General features: G+C 45.5%; 2 long non-coding RNA genes across 3 annotated transcripts; one reads left to right on the top strand and one right to left on the bottom strand.

Moving 5' to 3' along the window:
- Positions 1-1,812: 1,812 nt before the first annotated feature.
- Positions 1,813-18,928, top strand: LOC311623905. 2 transcript variants are annotated; one of them, XR_014795222.1, is made up of 4 exons: positions 1,813-4,338; positions 13,516-13,599; positions 16,041-16,242; positions 17,197-18,928. It is a non-coding gene; the product is annotated as an uncharacterized lncRNA (long non-coding RNA). The 2 variants fall into 2 exon arrangements; XR_014795223.1 differs by having other exon boundaries at positions 10,110-13,599.
- Positions 8,646-17,317, bottom strand: LOC311623907. Its single transcript, XR_014795225.1, has 2 exons — positions 17,199-17,317; positions 8,646-13,605 (listed from the first exon to the last, which is right to left on the bottom strand). It is a non-coding gene; the product is annotated as an uncharacterized lncRNA (long non-coding RNA).
- Positions 18,929-19,327: the final 399 nt, after the last annotated feature.

Here is a 19,327-nt window from a genome sequence, read left to right as displayed (position 1 = left end):
TTGCTACCTGTTTTGGGTGTGCTTAGCCCTCTCTTAGGGCTCCATTTTCCCCCTGTAATTTAGTTATTTATGGACATTTCTCACCTCTCATATTTAATTCCTTCAGGTTCGTATCATCTTTAGAGCCTCTACAGTTCTAGCCCTGCATTTGACACAGTAGGTGTTCAATAAATATTTGATAGCCAAGTGACTGACTGAATTTGAAGTAGGAATAATAAAAATAACTCATTATCTGCCACATTGTCCTTCCAAGGTCCTGATAGGTCCAAGGTCAAAAGTCTCGAAAAAATGGCTGTACCACGGCTTGAATTCAGGATGAGAGAAATTCTTATATAATTTCCCACATCCTATTGAAATGTATCTCCTGCTTCTGATCTCAGAGTTTTCCCATGCATAGAAATTGTTCTTGCCTTGAAGCAGGGCACCCAGAAAGCAACTGGGGAGTCAGGAACAGATTCCAAATAGAGATTCCTCCTAGAAGTTCAAGAGCAATTAACAATAAATGGGACTGAGAACATCTATCTAGAATGATCACATGCCAGAACAATGCCTTTACCCTTCAAAGGAGACAGAGAAATCTCCAGATTAGTAACATGAAATACCACAGCTTCCTCACAGTGGTACAAAAACTTCCCACAAAAACCCAACAACAGTCAAGGCCAAAGACCAATTCGTTCTGAGTATACATGGTCTCTGGAGAGAAAAGAAAGAAGACAGGGGCAAAAAAAAAAAATACCTTTTCACAATGAGAGGAGGCTCAACACCTTTCTCTTGTTCCCATGCTTATTCTGACATGTTAGGAATTCCCTCTCAACCAGGGGAGCTTTGCTCGTGAGCCAGCAGTAGGCCACTACATGGACAAAACTGGCTGGTCTGCCTTCTACATTTACCTTTAGAGATTGGTCCATCGGATCCTTCCAGTATAAGAAACAGATTAAACCTACTACTTGGGACTACTAACACATACACCTAAAATGCCTCTACCCCAGATGCAGCAAAAACGTCCTTCTGTCCACCCTGAAAATCTCCTAGTTATCTGTGCCTTGGTGATTTGGGGGTACAGTGGGTGTGGGCATCCAGGAAGGGTAATACAAATGTGGAAATGGCCTAGAGCCTGCCTGGAGAGAGCAGTCAGCCCAATATTTCAACTGCATTAGGGTCTCCAGTACATAAAGCCTCCCCAGTGGGAAAGTTGGGGGCGGAGATGAATGGAAAGAGTAAAGACATGAGATTGTAGGTGGCTCCTTAGCTAATTTCCCCTTGGCATTGTGCAGGCTGGAAGGTGACGATGCAAGCAAGAATCCCACAAAAACCCACCTAAAAACTGGCTCTTTTGAATCTACAATATCTATGTCACCCAAAAAACAGGGACTAATAAGAATTGTGCTTTCTAGTGCTTAAAAAACAAAACAAAAACAAAGCACAACATTTTTCAGGCATTTAATTATCCCAAAGAAATCTTGGGATCTGGGGAAGCTCAGTGAGGTGGCAAATTCCTCAGAATCAAAAACCAATGTTGAAGTATATTGTTATTGTGTGTGTGAATTTATCATATATTCCCACTCATCTACTTAGTGAAATTTATATCATTAGATTTCCTCCTTTAAATCAACACCAGTGTGTTCCAACTTCAGTACACATTTTATCTTCATTTCAATTCATAGACAGACCATTATACCATAAAAAGAGAGAAATGGCTGAGAACAGGCTAAGTGTAACCTACCCAGCAATGTTTGAAATGCCGGGTCAGCATTGTTAAAGAGCAAAGCAAACCTCCCCAATGCATGTTAAAATGTCTGTTATTAATACACACTAGAAATTCTTTATGACCATCAGAAGAAAATAAAGGAGATAAAAACGGACATATTATGAAATTGAATCTTAAGCATTTTTCTTTTCTTTCCTTCTTTTCTTTTTGTAGTTATGGTAGGTATTTTAAGGGAAAACTTGCCAGTTGGAGAAATGAGTCTCCCCTCATTGATTACTACTTTTCCCTAGCTCTCTGGAGCTGGGGAGTAATAACATACATACAGAGTTTCTCTGAAGCATTTTAAAGATCTTTTCCTCTAATATATAGACCTCTTAAAATCCCATTTAAAACATATTTAATGAGTTTGAGAAATGTCTTAACAAGTTTTGGCAAAAGACACAGCAAAATAAGGATTGTTCAATCAAACAAAATAGTAGGAGTCATGACTAGGGTATGCTTAGTTAAAGTAAAGTAATTCATTTCAAACACACAGAAAAAAGGAATCAATCGCCGACAATCCACCTTGTAACTTCTGTTCAAGATTCCCTTCACCTGGTCCTGTCATTGGTCAGGATCCATCCAAAAACCTTGAATCTTTATGGCATTGCTGTCTTGTAGACTACAAATATTTCCAAGTCACCCTCTCTCTTAACACATGGTATGGAAGAGAGTTCCAGAAGGTTTAGAGAAGATGTGGGAGCTGGGCACAGGGCAGTTCGCCGCCAAATAGCATAACACATAAAATCAACCTGAAGAAAAACGGCAAAGTCAAAAAGTCAAAAGTAGCCCAAATCAGACAAGACTGCTAGGGAGTCAGTGAGTACCATATTCCATGCCAAAAAAGTTGAAATTGAAAAAAAGAACGAAAGCCGGACATAAATCAATATCAAAAGCTTCAAAAAGTCAAAGCCAAGCCGATGTTTCCTTTTTCCCCCTACGCACAACCTTTTTTTCTAAACCCAAAGCCCAAAGGCATTGAGATCAATCATTCTTTTTTTCTGGAAGATTCAAGTCTGCAGAGACACTTCCATTTGATCACTTGAGTCCACAAAAATAAAGCACCTTTGGAACCAAGAGTTGTTCAAGAATCTTAGTGTCTTACTCAATGTGTTGAAAAAATACAAGTTAAAATAATTAGGATAATTTCTCAAATGACAAACACAATCATATTGACTCCAGTGAACAGGCAAAAGGGCTCTCAGGGCAATTCACAACCAAGAAGATAGAGCACAATAAAAGGCTATGACATTTCATGAATATTCTGTGTTATAGCTTTGAACTTTATTGCAAAGCAAAAATATATATTTATATATATATTTTTTTATCTACATTTCACCTCTGACATTGTACACAACACGAAAGCACAGGAAACCAAAAAAATCATAATGAGGTAGATACATAACACTTACAGATGGAGGAGACTAAAGAGTTTAAATTTGGCTTAATACTGTGGTCACCAATGTATGCATTTTCAACACAGCAGCAAGCATTGATTCATGGGGCAAGAAGCCCAATGATCTCAAATCCAAAAATAAGCCCCATTAAAAAAAAAAAAAATACCTGCTTCAAAATAAAAAAAAAAATGTTTTTTTCTTTGAAAAAATCAAGGATTCAGATGTGTTCAATTGCAAACCCTGGTGAAATAAAGTTTTCGTTTTTGCTTTTGTACCCAGTGGGGAGCAGGGTGGGAGAAATGTAATCTTCACCTATGTAATTAGGAGTAACCTGTCCCAGAGGGTTCTTCTATGTATTCCTGCTGGAGGGGTTGGGACAACCTTAGGAGCTCCGTGGCCAGATGTTAATAAAGGAGCAAGGTTTCTTAGTTTTCCCTAAAGTAACCTCCATCTCTGCAGCCACTACAGCAGGGACCACTAACCTTTGAGGGCCCTTGAAACATGCCTGGAAGTGGCTGGAAATCAACTGAGCTGTGAAGTCCATGGCACAGCTTTACCTTTCTAGGACCATCTGCTCTCCCAGTGGGTGAGGCAAGGAACCCCAGCTGGTTTGGAACATTGTCCCTTTCCCGCATCATTTCCACTGACAGCCTTCCAACAGAGAGCTGAAAAGGCCACCGAGAAGGACATCTTCAGCCTCCATTTTAACTATAAATGCATTTTCACTGTATGATGCAGTGTCAGGCAGTGGTAGCTGCCACAGAGATCAACGTTGCCCTGGCTGATGTCATGGATGAAAGGAGAATGAGATGAGAAGGGATCAAGAGAGCAATTTGGCTGGTGGAGGCAGCGGCTGGGAGAACAGAGCCAAGACATGACCAACCAAGGAAGGCGCAGCCCCGGCAGGTGCAGATGGATCATGGACACCTAAGGAGCTTCAACTAGAAAATCAAGGAGTAACTTGGGTTTGTCACCAGTGACTCGAAGAGGAGACCCTAGAAAACTGTGGAGGAAACAAGACTCAGCGATGTTGAGCTAAAAGTGGACCCGAACCAAACTCCCTTGGATTGTTTAACTGTGGACGTGATCCTGAGTTTGGTAGGACTAGCTTCACGGAGAAAGAGCTGGGATCAGCTGCCGGCCAGTTCATCCTCAAGCAAGAGGATAGACAGAGGGGTCCTGGTGGAAGGCATGGTGAGTCTGAAATGATGGCAGAATGGGGAGGGAACTGACAGGCAACTGCCTGGGAGAGGAGGCCAGTGCACGAGCAAAGTGCACATCGGGGAAGCCTGAAGTGGGCCTGTTTGTGTGCTGTCTCCCCTGAGGGGCTGTGAATGCCCTAAGAGGCCACCTTTCCTCTTCGTGTTCCCAGTGCCTAGCAGAACACCTGACACGTGGAGGCCACTACCCAGGGTGACTTGCATTTATAGAAAAATGCAACAAGAACATGATTTGGGGAAGATGTCTACAGTGTAATAAGAGCTTTGAAGGCCCTCTATCCCACCCCACCCCCACCTCAAAGCAATTCTCAGAGGCCTCCTCCTGCCTTCCCAGAGGTATGTGAATGAAAACTCCCATTTGAATTTTGAACATAGACCATTGAAGTGAGAGGAAATACACAGAAGCAGGGCCCAGTGGGAAAGGAACTAAAACCAATTCATTGAGTATGTGTAAAAACTGAGATCACAGCAAAGCTGGGCAGCTGCCTGCAGCTTAGCTGGGCCAGAAGGCCAGGGTCAGGGTTGTGATGGGTCTTGAGCACTTAATTTCAGGAGGCAAAGCCATGGTGAGCTTTCTACCATCACTCTAGCCCTATAGGAATTCCTGCACAAGGCAAGGCTGAGGGCACTTCTGAGTGTCCCACAGTTCACTAATGCAGAGACTAGATCTCTGTCCCCTCAGAGACCCAAAGCAAAGGGCATCAGTCTAGATTGCAGCAGCGGCATTTCAGGAATTGGGAGGGAGGACTCTGCAGCGAGTTGAAGAGTGGGTGCAGGCAAAGTGCTTTCCCCAGGGAGGCCTTGGAGAACAAGCTTGCTCTCTTTTTGTCTATGACTATGAGGATGAGCAGAAGTTAGGTGGTGTCCACGTCTCCTTCAAACCCTGAGATCCCACTGTTCCTTGTGCTCAAGGACTGGGGGGTTTTCTCCGAGGATAGCTGCAATGACTGTGGCAGGCAGAGGATAGCGTGAGCGTGGGCACGTGCACGTGCACATGCTCAATCAGAGGCTGCCCAGTAGGCATTAAGCTAATATAATTGTTGCAAATGTATAAAGCATGAGGCTGACTGTAGACAAACTATTGGGTCCATTGTGCCTCTCCCCCGCCTCTTTAACCTGCCTTTTCCCCATTTTCACTGTCTGTTCTCTTCTCCTTTCATTGATGTTGGCTGTTGTTTTTATTTTCCTTTAACCAGTTCACATAACAGTGAACACCACTTTCTTAAGCATCATAGTTTGATGTTGGTCATGTTATTCCCTGGCTTAGGAATTTTTCAGTGGCTCCCAACAGATTATCATCCGAAATCCAAATTTATCAGTTCGGTTGTCAAAACTTTCATCAAATGTGTCTGGGTATTTTATTACCTCTCTGGTATGGGTCAGTCACAGAGGTCACCAGGCTCGCCCCTCTGTTTTAGAGATGGGGAAACTGAGGCTCACCGAAGGCAACTGACTGGCCCAGGAAAGGTGGGGATGGAAGCAGATTGTGGGTTCCCAGGCTGCCTTCCCTCTGGTCCAGCATGAGGGGTTTCCTGCCCTGCCCAGAATGACTCCTCTTTACCACAGCTGTTGTCTTCTGGGAAGCATCTGAAGTTTCTGAATTTGTCCTAACTCCAACTTTTAACTCTTTTAATGGATCCTTAGAGAAATAACCCATCTATCTAGAGTCATCTTACCTTTCAAGATCACACATAACTAACCCACAGAAAGGAGACACGGAGTTCCCGGGACAACCAAACAGAAAGCTCAAATGCTCAGAGCAAGGTTCCATGGAGCTCTCTAGGAACTCACACCCAACAGGTCATGGTCAGGTGACAGTCCTCTTCCGTGGGGATGCCTCAATTCATAAACATTTAGTCCCCTACAACCTGCCACTTTTGTCTTAGCTTCCATGGCCTTCTGCAAGGAAACAGATGTGCCAGGGATTCCATAGTCCAAGCAGTCCCTGCCGGGCGGGCACTCGGAGCTACCTGAGTCACCTGGTCATTGGGAGCCATTGGGGGAGGCGTGGGGAGAGCCTTGACCTGGGAGAGTGGGCCCAAATAGCCAGGTCTGGCCCCCGTTGTACCTGACCATCCACAGGACCCTGTGCAATCACAGGTTTCCTGGGCCTCCGTTTTCTCATTGGAAAAATGGGGTGAGATTTCTTGTTGCAAGATTACTGAAAGGATTAGATGAGACCATTTGTATGAAGGCAACTGGGACAGAGCTTCACATCACTGGCATTCAATCAATGTCAGCTGAGTCTGAGTTCTCCTGTCCTTCCAATAGGGGTGTCTGCTTATCGTGGCTGATGTCTCCTGCCCAGGTCACACTGGGCTTACTCTGACATCCCACATTCCTGAAACTCCACTAATCCTAAATACTCCTCTCCTCTAAAGGGACTCTCCCTCCCATAGAAGGAAACACAGCAGCTCTGGGGGGACTCCTTCAGAAGCAGCTAGCCTAGGGAAGCTTTGGGTTACACATAACTTCTCTGGCTCAGTTATTCATAGCTGTACACCTGTGGGCCCTGAGGGGCCTCCGGTGCCAATGGATGGTAAGAAGTCACCTAACAAAGCCTCCATACAGGACCTGTCCATTCTGATGGGGAAGATTTTCCTCAACAAAAGCTCTGTTTGTGCTGCTGATGAACTGTCAGGCCTCAAGCCTGGCACCTTCCCTGGGTCTGGATTTGTGGTGGGACTTAATAATGCCACAGCTCCCAGAGGAGCAGGTTGCCATAGCCCCAGAATTAGTATTGGATGCGCTGGCTCAGTCCTGGGAGAAGAGCGAAGGATCTAGACCACTTCCACTCTTTGGCCTCTCTTCATTTTGCCCCAAACTCTGAACCTCACAGATACCCAGAGTCCCTGGATCCCCAAAGCTGTCTGAGGACCTGAGCCCAATGGGCAGGCCAGAGAAGAGTAGGGTCATGGGCCAGACCCTGGCAGCCTCTGAGAGGACAGCTCTAGTCCCCAGCCACTTTTTATGGAGGCCCAGGAGTTGCAAAGTCTCCTGATGTCTTGGAACTGATCCCCTTGATATTTTCTGAACTGTAAAGACAAGTTGGTTTCTGAAAAAGACCCCTGGGTTTGTGTAGGTAGGACCAGAGCCCATGAAGGCCTAACGTCTCCAAAACACTACCTCCAAGGGCAAAAGGACCCTTTTCACAGGAGGACAAAGAAAGAATGAGTGATACATTCGTAGGGTGGGTCTGAGCAGGCAAGACCTATAGAACAGGGACTAAAAGCAAATGGACAGCACTTCATGAAGATCCCCTGAGTAGCTAAGAGTCTGTGCAGGATGGGGGAGGCAGGAATGAGGCCCACAGAGAAAACGCATTCTTGTCAAAGGGCTACTTCCCTTTCCATCCCAAAGGAATTCCATCCAAGCTCCCACCAGCCATGGACTGGAAACGTATTGTGCTGGAGCAGTTCGGCAGTGTCTGGATTTATCTTTTAAAAACTGGCTCAGAGGGTTTGAGACCTTGTGCAAGATTTGTACGCCATGTGCAAAACTCAGCCTTGTGCAGACAACCAGAGAAGTTGAGAAGCTGCCTTCTGCGTGCAGGGTGTCCCCTGCCTAATTTGTGCTTTGTCTAACCCCATGGTCTCTCTTCTTCCCAGCAACTACTTTCTGGAACCCTGGGAAGGAGTGCTCAGCCACAGGGGCTCCAGGGTAGTTTGTAAATGCCCTAGAACCCATCGTTTTGCTTTCAAATACACTCTTCAAATGGGGTGCAACCTGAGGGCCAACTTCCTGAGCACTTTGATGCAGACTCTTGAAGATTCTCTTTATATCTAACTTTCGAAATAAAAACAGGTGCAGTAATCCCACTCAGGCAAGCTGCCATTGGTGGCTGGCAGGGGAAAGGCATATTAGCATGAAGCTGGGCAAAGGTAAAGAACAAGGATTTGGCACTGGGCAGAGCAGGGAGAACCGGTGGGAAGGATGCACTTGGCATAAAGCTCTAAAGCTAAGGTAGAAAATATTAGTTCACCCTCTGGGGGTAGGTTACTCCACATAGGTGACCACGAATAAGAAAATAAACACCTGGGTCAAATCCTTCCCAGAGTACATAAGGTCCCCACCAGGGTCTTTCCCCAGGACCAGGGTCCATATTCTTGCCCAACCCCTTACCCCAGAGGTCGCATGCTCATTGTTCCACTTAAGCCAAATTTTTTTTTAATCTTGCCTTAAGTCAACACATCCCCAAAACATATCATATAAAAGTACACTTTATAAAGAAAATAAATATCTTGCATCAAAAAGATGGAAACAAATTTGTAAACATGTAACTGAAATGGAGAAATACACATCAGTTCACTTAGGGAACCAAACAGGGTTACATCGAATCAAATTCATTGAAACCGAAAGGAAAGGAGAAGCTTTTCTCAGGAGCTCTTCGATTTAGGAAAAGAATCACTGTAGCATGCTCACCTTGAACCAGGGGCTGGGTGTGGTGGTTCTGGTACAAAGGAAAAATCTGTGAGTGGGTGGAGATCCGAGGTGAAGGAGGGAGGGAAGAGAGACTGAAAGATTGCATAGTTGTGAAACAGTGGCTTCTATCAAGGTGAACAAGTGCATCATCTGACAAAATAGCATTTGATATATATTTTTTCTCTGTTCATTTCTGTTTACCATCCTTTTTTTTCTCTGTCCACCGAGCATTTTAGACAGGGAAGCATATATACAGTACACACACACACACATACACACACACACACACACACACATGCTAGGGCTACACCTGAATGGCACAGCCATACTTTACAATGACCCCTCACCACTTGTTTGGGCAACGTCTGCATTCACCGATACACTTTTGCTACAACCTCGCCCCATTTCTTGTCAAAACTTGTGTCTTGGATGATTTTTCCTTCTTTAGCCATGAAAGGGGGCGGGTGAGAATGGGGGTGTCGAGGAAAGCACCAGAAATGGTTCTGTTTTCTTACTGAACTTCTGTGGAAATGCCTCCCATTTTGGTAGGGGCAGGGGTTTCACAATTTTGGAGAGATGAAGGGAAAAACAACTGCCTCTTTAAAAAAAAAAATAACACAAAAACATTCTTAAGGTAAACAGTATTTGTTAACACCTTAGGCAGCAGACACACTGACAGTGCTGTTGAGAAGCCTTAGACTCGAGGGGAAACAACAAAATGTAACATGAACACTCAGAACATTTATAAAGCACATCTACATTTTAATTCATTTCCCTTTCCTCTCATTCAGCCAACTCCTTTGAATAACATAGAACAGAACAGAAATATGAATAATTTCCTATACCATACTGGGCATCCTTTATTCCATCCCACTGTAAACCTCTTGTGCTCACATCCTAAAAGTTGTGAACCAACTGAAAATTAAAAGATGAACATACTTCACTTTTTTTCATTCTTCCCATCTGCCTCAAGCATATATATATGTATACTAGTATATGTATATACACATACATATATACGATAGTTTACATTAATATAGGAAATAGCAAAGCTCTTTTAGTTACATGTATACAGAATCACTGCATCTGATCTTTATTTTCTATTCTCTCTCTTATTTTGGATAAACAATTGGCTATAACAATCTATAGTAAGGCTTCACAGAAAGAATTCTGCATGTTTTTGTTTTTCTCTAAGAACCAAAGTTTATAAAATGAGGTTTGATTCTAGCACCTTAGACAGTATTAGTGATGTTGTTCCCTTGGGAGAAATTAGCACTACCCAGCACCTCAGGGCAATCTCCGTCTGTTCCACACTTTTCAAAGGTATTGCCAAAGGAGGACACACAGCACGGTGGAGATGGAGGGGCAGGAGGGGTACACAGTCAAACCCCAGGATTAAAAATCTCGGCAACATCCACACCAACCCGTCGACACATGTCAAGTTGCTGTCCCCACGTGAATGATCATTTCGTGTTTCAGTGCTGCCAATGAATCCTTCTGAGTTAACCCTCCCCCATGAGGTAAGGAATCGTAGGATGCCCATTTTAGATGGGGAAACTGAGTCAGAGATGGATGCCGGTCAGCAGGTCACAGAGGACACAGTCTGGGCTAAGACACAGAGGCAGGGATGCCCAACCTCTAGCCTCTTAGTCCCAAACTATGCCTCTCGCCACCTTGGACGGGTGAATTGAGATTTTTGCAAAAAGCAGTTTATTGGCCGCTGATGAGGAAGCAAAACAAACAAATTTTTAAAAATATCAGCACCAAAGGAAGTTCAAAAGAAGCTGCTCTGTGCTCCCTTGACCAGTGTTCCATGGAGACAGCAACTTTCACAAGAAAGGAGACAACGCATCACGGGGCGTAACCACCTTGGGTGCCGGCGCCCTGCCTGGGAGTTGAACCTGCACAGAGCGGTTGGTGCCACTCGAGTAGCAGCGCCTGTGTCTGCAAGGGAACGATCAATTCCCACCAAAGCTGCATCAGAACCTCCCTCCCATAATTATACAACTCCAGAGAGGTCTCTGCCTCTGTATCTGTTTACACATGTGTACACAGAAGTCCTCGACTGCACTGGCACATGACAACACGGGAAAGTGCTGGCCTTGCTGTTTGCTGCAAGTGGCCACCTTGACTGGGGTCACACGAGAGAGAAGCACCACAGGAAAAGGCACCACAAGGTTTCAAGAAGTTAAATTGCCTGCTGCCGCCGCCCTGACCTCCCGTGGTGGGGGAACAGAAAGCCTTCCGTCTCCAGCCAGGGCCACTGATTCAAAAAGGATCCAGTCCCGTGTACACACCTGTCCATTGCCACTCCACAGGGACAGAGGGAAGAAAGAGGTGGGCGTGGTTCTTCTTACTGCAATTTCTTTTTGGCTACTGGAAAGGGAACACATTTCCATGCTTAAAAAAAAAAAAGAAAAAAGGGGACCTGGCCTTTGGAAACCAAGTCCTTCTAAGAAAGGGAGACCGTGAACAAAAATCCTGTGCTAAGGCAAGCTCTACGTGGAGGTCTGTCCTTCTCATGTGATTCTGTGTGGGCATTGCGTTGGAAAAAAGTAAGAGGAAATGTAGGAATGACATCTGTAGGCACCGTTAGCCACAAATAGCACCGGGTCTAGAGGAATGAGGACAGACAGATGTCCACATCTGCCCACATAGCTGAGAACCATGAGTGTTGGTTGGGAATCACTATCACACCATCCTTAGAGTCTGGCCAAGGAAACTGGAAGTCGTTGGCCGCTTGGAGCACCAAGAATGACGTGTGCCACTGACAACCAGGGGAGGGCGGGGGTAGCCAGGACCGCACAGCCGATGCTAGATGGCATTCCAATTCCCACTAGCTACTTGCCGGCCTTGAAATAGCCTTTCCTATGTTTCTCATTCCTGGCTGGGCGCCACACGCCTCAGGAATGGGAAGCCTGTATCGGTGAGGGGTGCGGAGTTCTCCCCACCAGACATTTCCCTTCCCTCACTCCTGGTCTGGTTAGAAGAAAAGCCAACGGGCCATGCTGGTATGATCTGTAAGGCTCCCAGGACTTACTGTCTAAAACCCATGGGGACCAGGATCAAAGTAACTCTATGCAACCCCTCTTCCCAGACTCTGGTCAATGCTCTGACTAAGCACAGGGGCAGTCAGAACAATATAATACTATATAATATAATACTATATATGTGGCATACTATATAAATGGAATTCTTTCTTTTCCTTCTGGTTGTTTGAACTGGTATTTTTTGTTTGTTTGTTTGTGGGTTGTTGTATTTTTTTTCTAGCTTAAATTGTTTTTTTCAAATTCTGACGCTTATCAATACCAAAAACGATACTCCCATTTCAGTGTGAGGAAAAATGCATTGTTCCTACCTCCTTCCCACAACCTGAATTATGTATCCAAACCTACTGTGGGCAGAAGGGGCAAACAGAAGACTTCCATCAGAAGAGTCCTCACTTGCAGCACCTTCTCCAGCACCTTCAGGTGGAGAGCCCCCTGGATACACCATGCCCCTGTCCCTGCCCCAGGTCTCTTCTTACGCTGTTTTCCACCCATCTGCCTCCTGTCCTGACAGACTTGGTGTTTGGGAGTCTGTCTGCCTACGGATTTAGAATGGCCTCTGGCCATTTGTTCCTCCCAGGACTTCCTACAGCTTCCTTCTGGGCAGGAAATGTATTGATGGCCCAAAGCCCCTGCCTCTCTGCTGACTGAAGGTCACAGAGGCCTGACCACAGTCCCAGCAACCACAGTGGGTGGAGTCTAGATGGGCAAGTGCATTTCTGAGCGGCTGGTCAGGGAGAGCCTTCCTCCTCGGCTCCTCTTGCTGCTGCTCACCAAGGGAGATGGCAGAGAGAAGAGAAATGCAAATATGTCATTACTACTGCTCCCTCAATGAGACCAAGCGGAAGGTGCAATCTGTGGCATTGGTTCCCAGCACTGGAGAAGGGAAACATCGCCAGGCTCTCCTCACTGGCTGCATCCTCTCTAAAGGGTTTCCCTTGTTTTCAGAATCAAGAACTCCCTCTGCTGGACGCCTGTATCACATGCTGCCTTCCACTAGAGTTCTTGGAGTTCTTAGCCAAGCCATGGTGGCCAGAGAATGTTAGAACAGAAGGAACATTTTTGGAAACAAAGATGACTAGAGAGTCTAACTAATTGGTCCCAAGGTCACACAGGGTTGGGCCAGAGCTCAGGTTTACTGGTTTCCTACCAGGAGTCTTTACACTATCCTGTTAGGACAAATGGGGTCATCATTCTCAGCCTTTCTACCTTCCAAATTTTCATCCAATATTTTCCCTCCCTTACTGCATCACATATGGCAGGGGATATGCTTTGCATATAATTAATGTTCAGTGAAGTGAAATGATAGTTTAAGAATAAGAGGTTCTTTTTTCATTCAAAGGGGTTTCTTAATTATGCAGTTTATGTCCTTAGTCAAATGCATAAGGGCTCCCCTTACCTACTGTAGCTCAGGTACATAAGCAGTACCTGTGCAGGTCAGGTGTGATAAAGGGCAATGGTCCCTCTGGCTTTCCTCCCACCAACTTTGGCTAAGCCATTGCCCATAGAGCTGCTCCAGAGAGATGGGGTTAGAACTAGACTCATGGACAGTCCCTTAGTTTGGGAATTTGGTTGATAGCAGGTGGCCATAAGCCTACATGGTCAGGAGGACTTAGCCTATAGTTCAATGTGCATTATTTTTTACACCAACAAACTTTGGAAACTCTGTTCTACTCACACAGCTGCTGCTCAGAACAGAAGGGCTGATGATGAAGATCAGATACACAAGGGAAAAGGGAAGAAAAGATTCCCAGCTGGACACCATGGTGAGTCTCTTGTGGATGACTGCAGCCCCTACAGCAAACTCCCACCTCATTGAATGGACAGAGAGGGACAAGGGCACACACCATCAGCTTGGAACTGCCACGTTCTAGAACTTTCCTTTAATGGATGCATGCCTGGTCATTTGTTCAGTGGGGAAGGGGTGGGAGGAGGATAGCTAGAATCTCAAAACTAATGGCGTTTAGGACTGCTTCTTTCAAACCCTCAAATTCACATACAAGAAGCCAGTTTCTCAGACACAGCTAATGCTCAGAGTAGATAGAAGCAACGAGAATATCTTGTTAGCCCTTTAGGGGAAATTACAAATTTTATGCACTCAAGACTGAATTACCTGAGAGTTTCAAATAGTTTTGCTCTAGAAAGAGTCACTTAGCAGTGTCATCAGTTTTATTGAGTTAAAATGGGAAGAATGGTAGGGAAAGTATCCCAGAAAAAAATAAACAAAGGTAAGAAAATATCTTAAAAAATAACCATCATGTTGAGTAGAGAGCTTGGATTCCAGCCTTCTGGCCTTGCAGGCTGCACCCCTCACCAGAAAGATGGGTTGGGAGAGCCAGTGACAGTGAGCACATAGGAAGGCCAGGCCCCAAACATCTCTGCAGGGGAAGTCAGTGAGGTGAGAGCAGGACTCTGTGGCCTGTCCTCGGGCCCACATGTGAGGAAATGCGGAGAAGCTCTGCCCAGCTGCAGGAGCACAGCCTGCTGCTTTGAACAGCAAGCCACAGTTTAACAACCCCCAGACGCCAAGAGGTGTCAGGGAGACAACAGGAGGTCCTCCTCTTCATTCTTTTCTTCCCTCCTTTCTTTGTCCTCTCCTCTCACTCTCCCTTCCTCCCTTCTTCCCTCTCTCGGTTTCTCCTTTCTTTCCTTCCTTTCCTACCTGTATACTTTCTTCTGTAACAAATCTGTGATTTCTTTTTTAAAGTGAAAGAAAAAACCCACATAGGAAGGGAGGGGTGTACCATAGCCCTTCTAGGTGGCACTCTCATCTTCCCATGTCCTATCTCCGAGTTCCTCTCCTGTATCCCAAAAAGACATGTTCTGAGATAGCCATAGAAAAATGGGTTTCTTAAAAACATGTCTTGTCACCAAAGAGTCCATGCCAGGAAAAAGCTAACTGCCTGCTCAGGCAAAGGAGGAGCCTCACCTGGGATGCAGGTCAAGAAAGAAGGCTTGTGGCTCAAAGCACTGAGTTCCATTCGTGCCTTGTCCCTCCAGACTCCCTGGCTCTTCGGGCCATCCGAATGCCGTCACCAGGCAGGAGGGAACCCGAGTGGACACCTGCTTCTTCCCTGTCTGTCGCACTTGTCATGGCCATCACCGCCACAGGGAGGTCCGTGGCACAGCACTAAAATTGGTCTGTCCTACAAAGCGATTGCTCTGAAGTTTCTCCCATCTGTGAGAGTCCCCAGAAGGGGGTCCCACCCCCTTTCTCAGGGCCAGGTTCCCAGCACCAGCAGGTAGGATAATGCAGGGCGGGACCCCTCAGGCTCGGGTTTTGCCAGCCACAGATCCTGGACATCTGCCACAGAGCTGACCTCGCAGTAGCTTCCCATGTCCCCTTTGTACTCATCCTCCGCTCCCTGCTCCAGTGGCAACGTGGGATTAGAATTCCAGAAAGTGGAGAGCTGCTGCCCAGAGACTTCGGGCTGCTCTGTGAGCCTGCTGGGGAAACTGGGAGCAACTGGAGACTCACACAATCCCAGCACAACCTCCATTGGCTTCCTGTCCCAGGTGGAGGAGTGAAGACATATGCCAGCTCCAGGGAGTCCACATGGCCAGGCCTTGGAGAAAGACATGACCAGCTAAGCTAGGGCTATTTCAAGTCCGGCAAGATCCCTCAACATCATAATTCTCTGTTCCATCAACTTTTTAAGCCCTTTAAGAAGAAGATACATGCATATATATACATATGTGTATATATGTATATTTATACACATACATATTTACACACTGTATATATACATATAAATGCCCAACATTGACACATTTATGTATCCAGATGTGATGAATAAGCTTAAAATGCAGTTATATGATCATGTACTGTGATTGGCCTCCCCAGCTCTACACAATTCCTGATAATTTCAAAATATCACCTCACCTCATAGCTTATGTGGTTTTCACTGTTCTCTCACTCTCATTCATAATCACTATAATTTCAAATAAATACGAATGAAACCCTCATAATGAGGAGGTGCCCGAGGTTAGCCTCCAGGGCAGGGCTGTAGGGGCGCCCCATGTGGTGGGATATCACGCTGCGCAGGGACTTTCTGTGTGTTGGTGATATAATGGCCTGGATAGCCCGGGAGGGCTGTGAAAACTTGGTATTTTCACTTGGAGGCCCATGTTGGGCTCATAAGTTATCAGTGAGCGTCCCCAGCTGCTGAAGTTAACAGATGTGCCTCTCTTTCCTGCCCCCACATAGGTCTCCCGCAGGAGCCAGGGCCACACCTTTTAAAGGCATACGTATTTACTACAGGAAGAGAGGGCAGGGTCCCTGTCCTTGACACTGGGCGGCTGGACAGGTGGAGAGACTGAGGCCACTGCTCAGAGGCCTGTGGCGTGACAGCTTCTGGGTGCTGATGATGTGTTGGCGGAGGCACGCAGCCACAGTGGCGTCCAGGCAAGTGGACAGGCGCAAGGGGCTGAGTTTGACAAACACCACCCCCCCCCTCCCGCCCAGAAGCGGTATGCCTATGACTGGCCTATAGAAGCAGGTCTTTTGGAATAAATGCCAAGGTTGCAGCGATCATGAGCACAGGCTAGGGAAGGGCAGTGGAGTGGCTGAGAAGCACAGAATGGTCTGGGCCAGGCAGCACCAAATCTGAAGACATCTCGTCCTTGAGTCCTGGGTTCAAGGGAAAGGATATTGATCCTCCGTACTCACTACCTTAGGGTCCTAAAGAAACTCACATGGGTCCTCCAAGTCCTGTGTCTAAGGTGGAGGGGACCACAATGGACTACTGAGTCCCAAATCTTTTCTCAGCAACAGAGCCATAGTCACACCACATCACCTTCTCTTTCTCTTTGTCCCTTCTTCCCTCTGAAAGGAAAAAAAGTCATTCTCTCCTTTCCCCGAAGGCTGGCATCACATTAGCAAAATAACAAGTGGTTTCCCTCCGGTTCTAAAACTCAGAGGAAGCCCCCACCGAGCTCTGTGGATGCTCCTTCTGTGGCACGTAGATTGCGAAGGATTCGGGGAGAGGGCCCTCCTAATACTGAATGAGCATCCGAAAAGCTACAAGGCTCTGGGGCACCTCCAGGAAGCTTCAATGTGGGGCTGGAATTCCCACCTGCTTAGCTCAGCAGGTGGTTTGGCTCTTTGTAGAAACTCATGAACCTCAGGCCCAGCACTTGACAAAGAATTTGAGATGCGCTCTGTTTTAGAATCCAGACTTGATTCCTTGAGTGTGTTTGGGAAGGCAAGAAAACTTTGCACATAGAAAAACAAATGAGAAATTTTTGTTTAAAAAAAAGGCTTTGTTTTAAAGTTAGGCAGCTAAGAAATTGAAAACTCCACCACCACCACAAAATATATATATAAATAAAAATGTTCTGATTTTTTTGTTTTTCTAGTAAAGACCCCAGTCTTTGGAAGCCAAGACTTTCCAGCAAACAACAGTGAACCAGACTCTCCAAGGACATAAACCAACCAAAAAGTACCCAGTTCTCCTAGCACAGCATTTGCAAACCATTCTCTGGGTCTGGAGAGAGAAGATGAAGGCTATGGCAAAACTGAAGCGGAGCCCAGGAGGAATGATGGGAATCATAGTACCATATCTGCTGGTCACAGGACATGCTCACTGCTATTTGCCTTCATTTTCTCTCAAAGGAAGAAGAGAAACCAATATGTATTTGCTACTCAGAATAACACCCTCTGATGTTAAAATCCTTCCTTTCTGCCCAATATATGGAAAGGAAGACAGAGAATATCTTTCTGGGGCAGAGAACATATTTCTTGACCCACATTAATATAGCTGTTTTTCTATCCTCTTGCAGTCATTTAAAAATATCCATTAATTAAAAAAGAGAAGAGGAATTAGATCACACATCCCCTTCCCCACAGCACCTAGTGCTTTGCACACAGCAGGTGCTCAGCTAATGCTTAAAAGGATGTTAAATAGGAAGCAAACTTGATAACCATATACTTTTACCCTCAAAGTACTTTTCCAGACAGTCACCACCTCATCCTCACAACACCCCTGTGAGGTAAGTAAGCAATACTCATTCTTTCCTTCTATACAGAAAAATAAACTGGTCCCAAGAGTGTGACTTGACTTCGATCTGCAGAAAGATAGAGGCCTGAATTCATCACTTCCAAAAACATGACCACTTCATGAGAGCATGCCTTTCCTTGCAATTAGATGCTTCTTCATGCCCTTTAGTAAAACAATACTGCTTAAATCGGTCACTCAGTAAAATCCATTTCCTCTGTTTGCAAAGAACATGCTTTGCTATTTCTGCCCCAGAGAGTGTAGGAAGCAACGATTAGATGTTTGCACATATGCTTGCCCCCACATACTCCTGGAAGCCCTCCTCTTCTTTATCATTCTTCCTACCCATCTACTGAGTCCTTTTGTCCTTGGTGGCTTCACATGTCCATCTTCTTGGTCATAAATGCGTACAGTTCATTCACCATCCATCCCAGTCAAAAAAGAGGTGCCGGTGAGAACGGAGAGCCAAGTCTGAGGTCTCATTTATTTCTTCCTTCTGGTTACCATCAGAAACACCTAGTGAAAATAAATAAGCCAAGCAGGATCTGGCCTATCCACAGGACAATCAGAGATACAAGATCAAACAGAAGTCATTATTGAGTTCCAAACTATATCTGGTCCCTTGTGCTGTCAAAACAGTAATATTAATCTTGGCAAACAGAGTCAGAGCAGGTGGGAAAGGAGCTCTTGTCAGGGCCCCATAGTCAAGGAGCCCAAGGATTTGTAGCAACAACTAGGACCTACCTGGGTGAGTTGCCTATTCCTTTGGGACAGTCTCAGGATAGACGTGTGTGTGTGTGTGTGTGTGTGTGTGAAGATTTTTACATTGGAATACACCTGAACCCCAAGGAAAGGGTCAGAGCTCAGAGTCAGATTTGAAGCTTTTAGAATTTTCATTTCCAAGAAGGTTTCTCAAAGCCAATGGAAAACCAGTGCTGCAGCTGGCCCTTCCGGAGCACCAGCGCCCTTCATGGCTCCCACCTGCCCTCACTCTGGTGGAGGGCCTAAGAAGAACACAAAGCTTCTTAGGATGGGTCTGTTTTACTCCTCAAAGGGTATCTTGGTAATTAATTTGAAAATAGTCAAACCACATGAAAAATTTTTTTTAAAAAAAAAAAAAAAAGGAAAAAGAAACTCAACTAAACGTTCCCAATTCAAATGATGAGGAAAAAATACCCCAATTGAAAGAAAACTCCTTGGTGATGTTCCCAGCCCCTGTTTGTCTCTGAACCTTTGCCTGCAGACTCCACTCAAAGCACACCAGGGAATGATTAAGACCCACCACTGGGACCCACAGTTTGGCTGACGAGACTTTTTTGTTTTATTTAAAACACACACACACAACAGTTTTGTTTCTGTACTCTGCAGAGAGGCAAAGAGAAGGAGAGTCCATTCGAGAGAGGTGAGCCTCAAGGTTGAAAAAACATTGTGAGGAAGAACAAAAGTAAGAGATATTTCCTGAAGGGCTTTCAACCACCTTAAAAACCATCTCCAAATA

This window comes from Pipistrellus hanaki (genome assembly GCF_964339955.1).
Source record: "Pipistrellus hanaki genome assembly, chromosome: 5".
NCBI lineage: Eukaryota > Metazoa > Chordata > Mammalia > Chiroptera > Vespertilionidae > Pipistrellus > Pipistrellus hanaki.
Note: the sequence above shows the minus strand (reverse complement) of the source record. Positions and strands in the feature narration are given on the sequence as shown.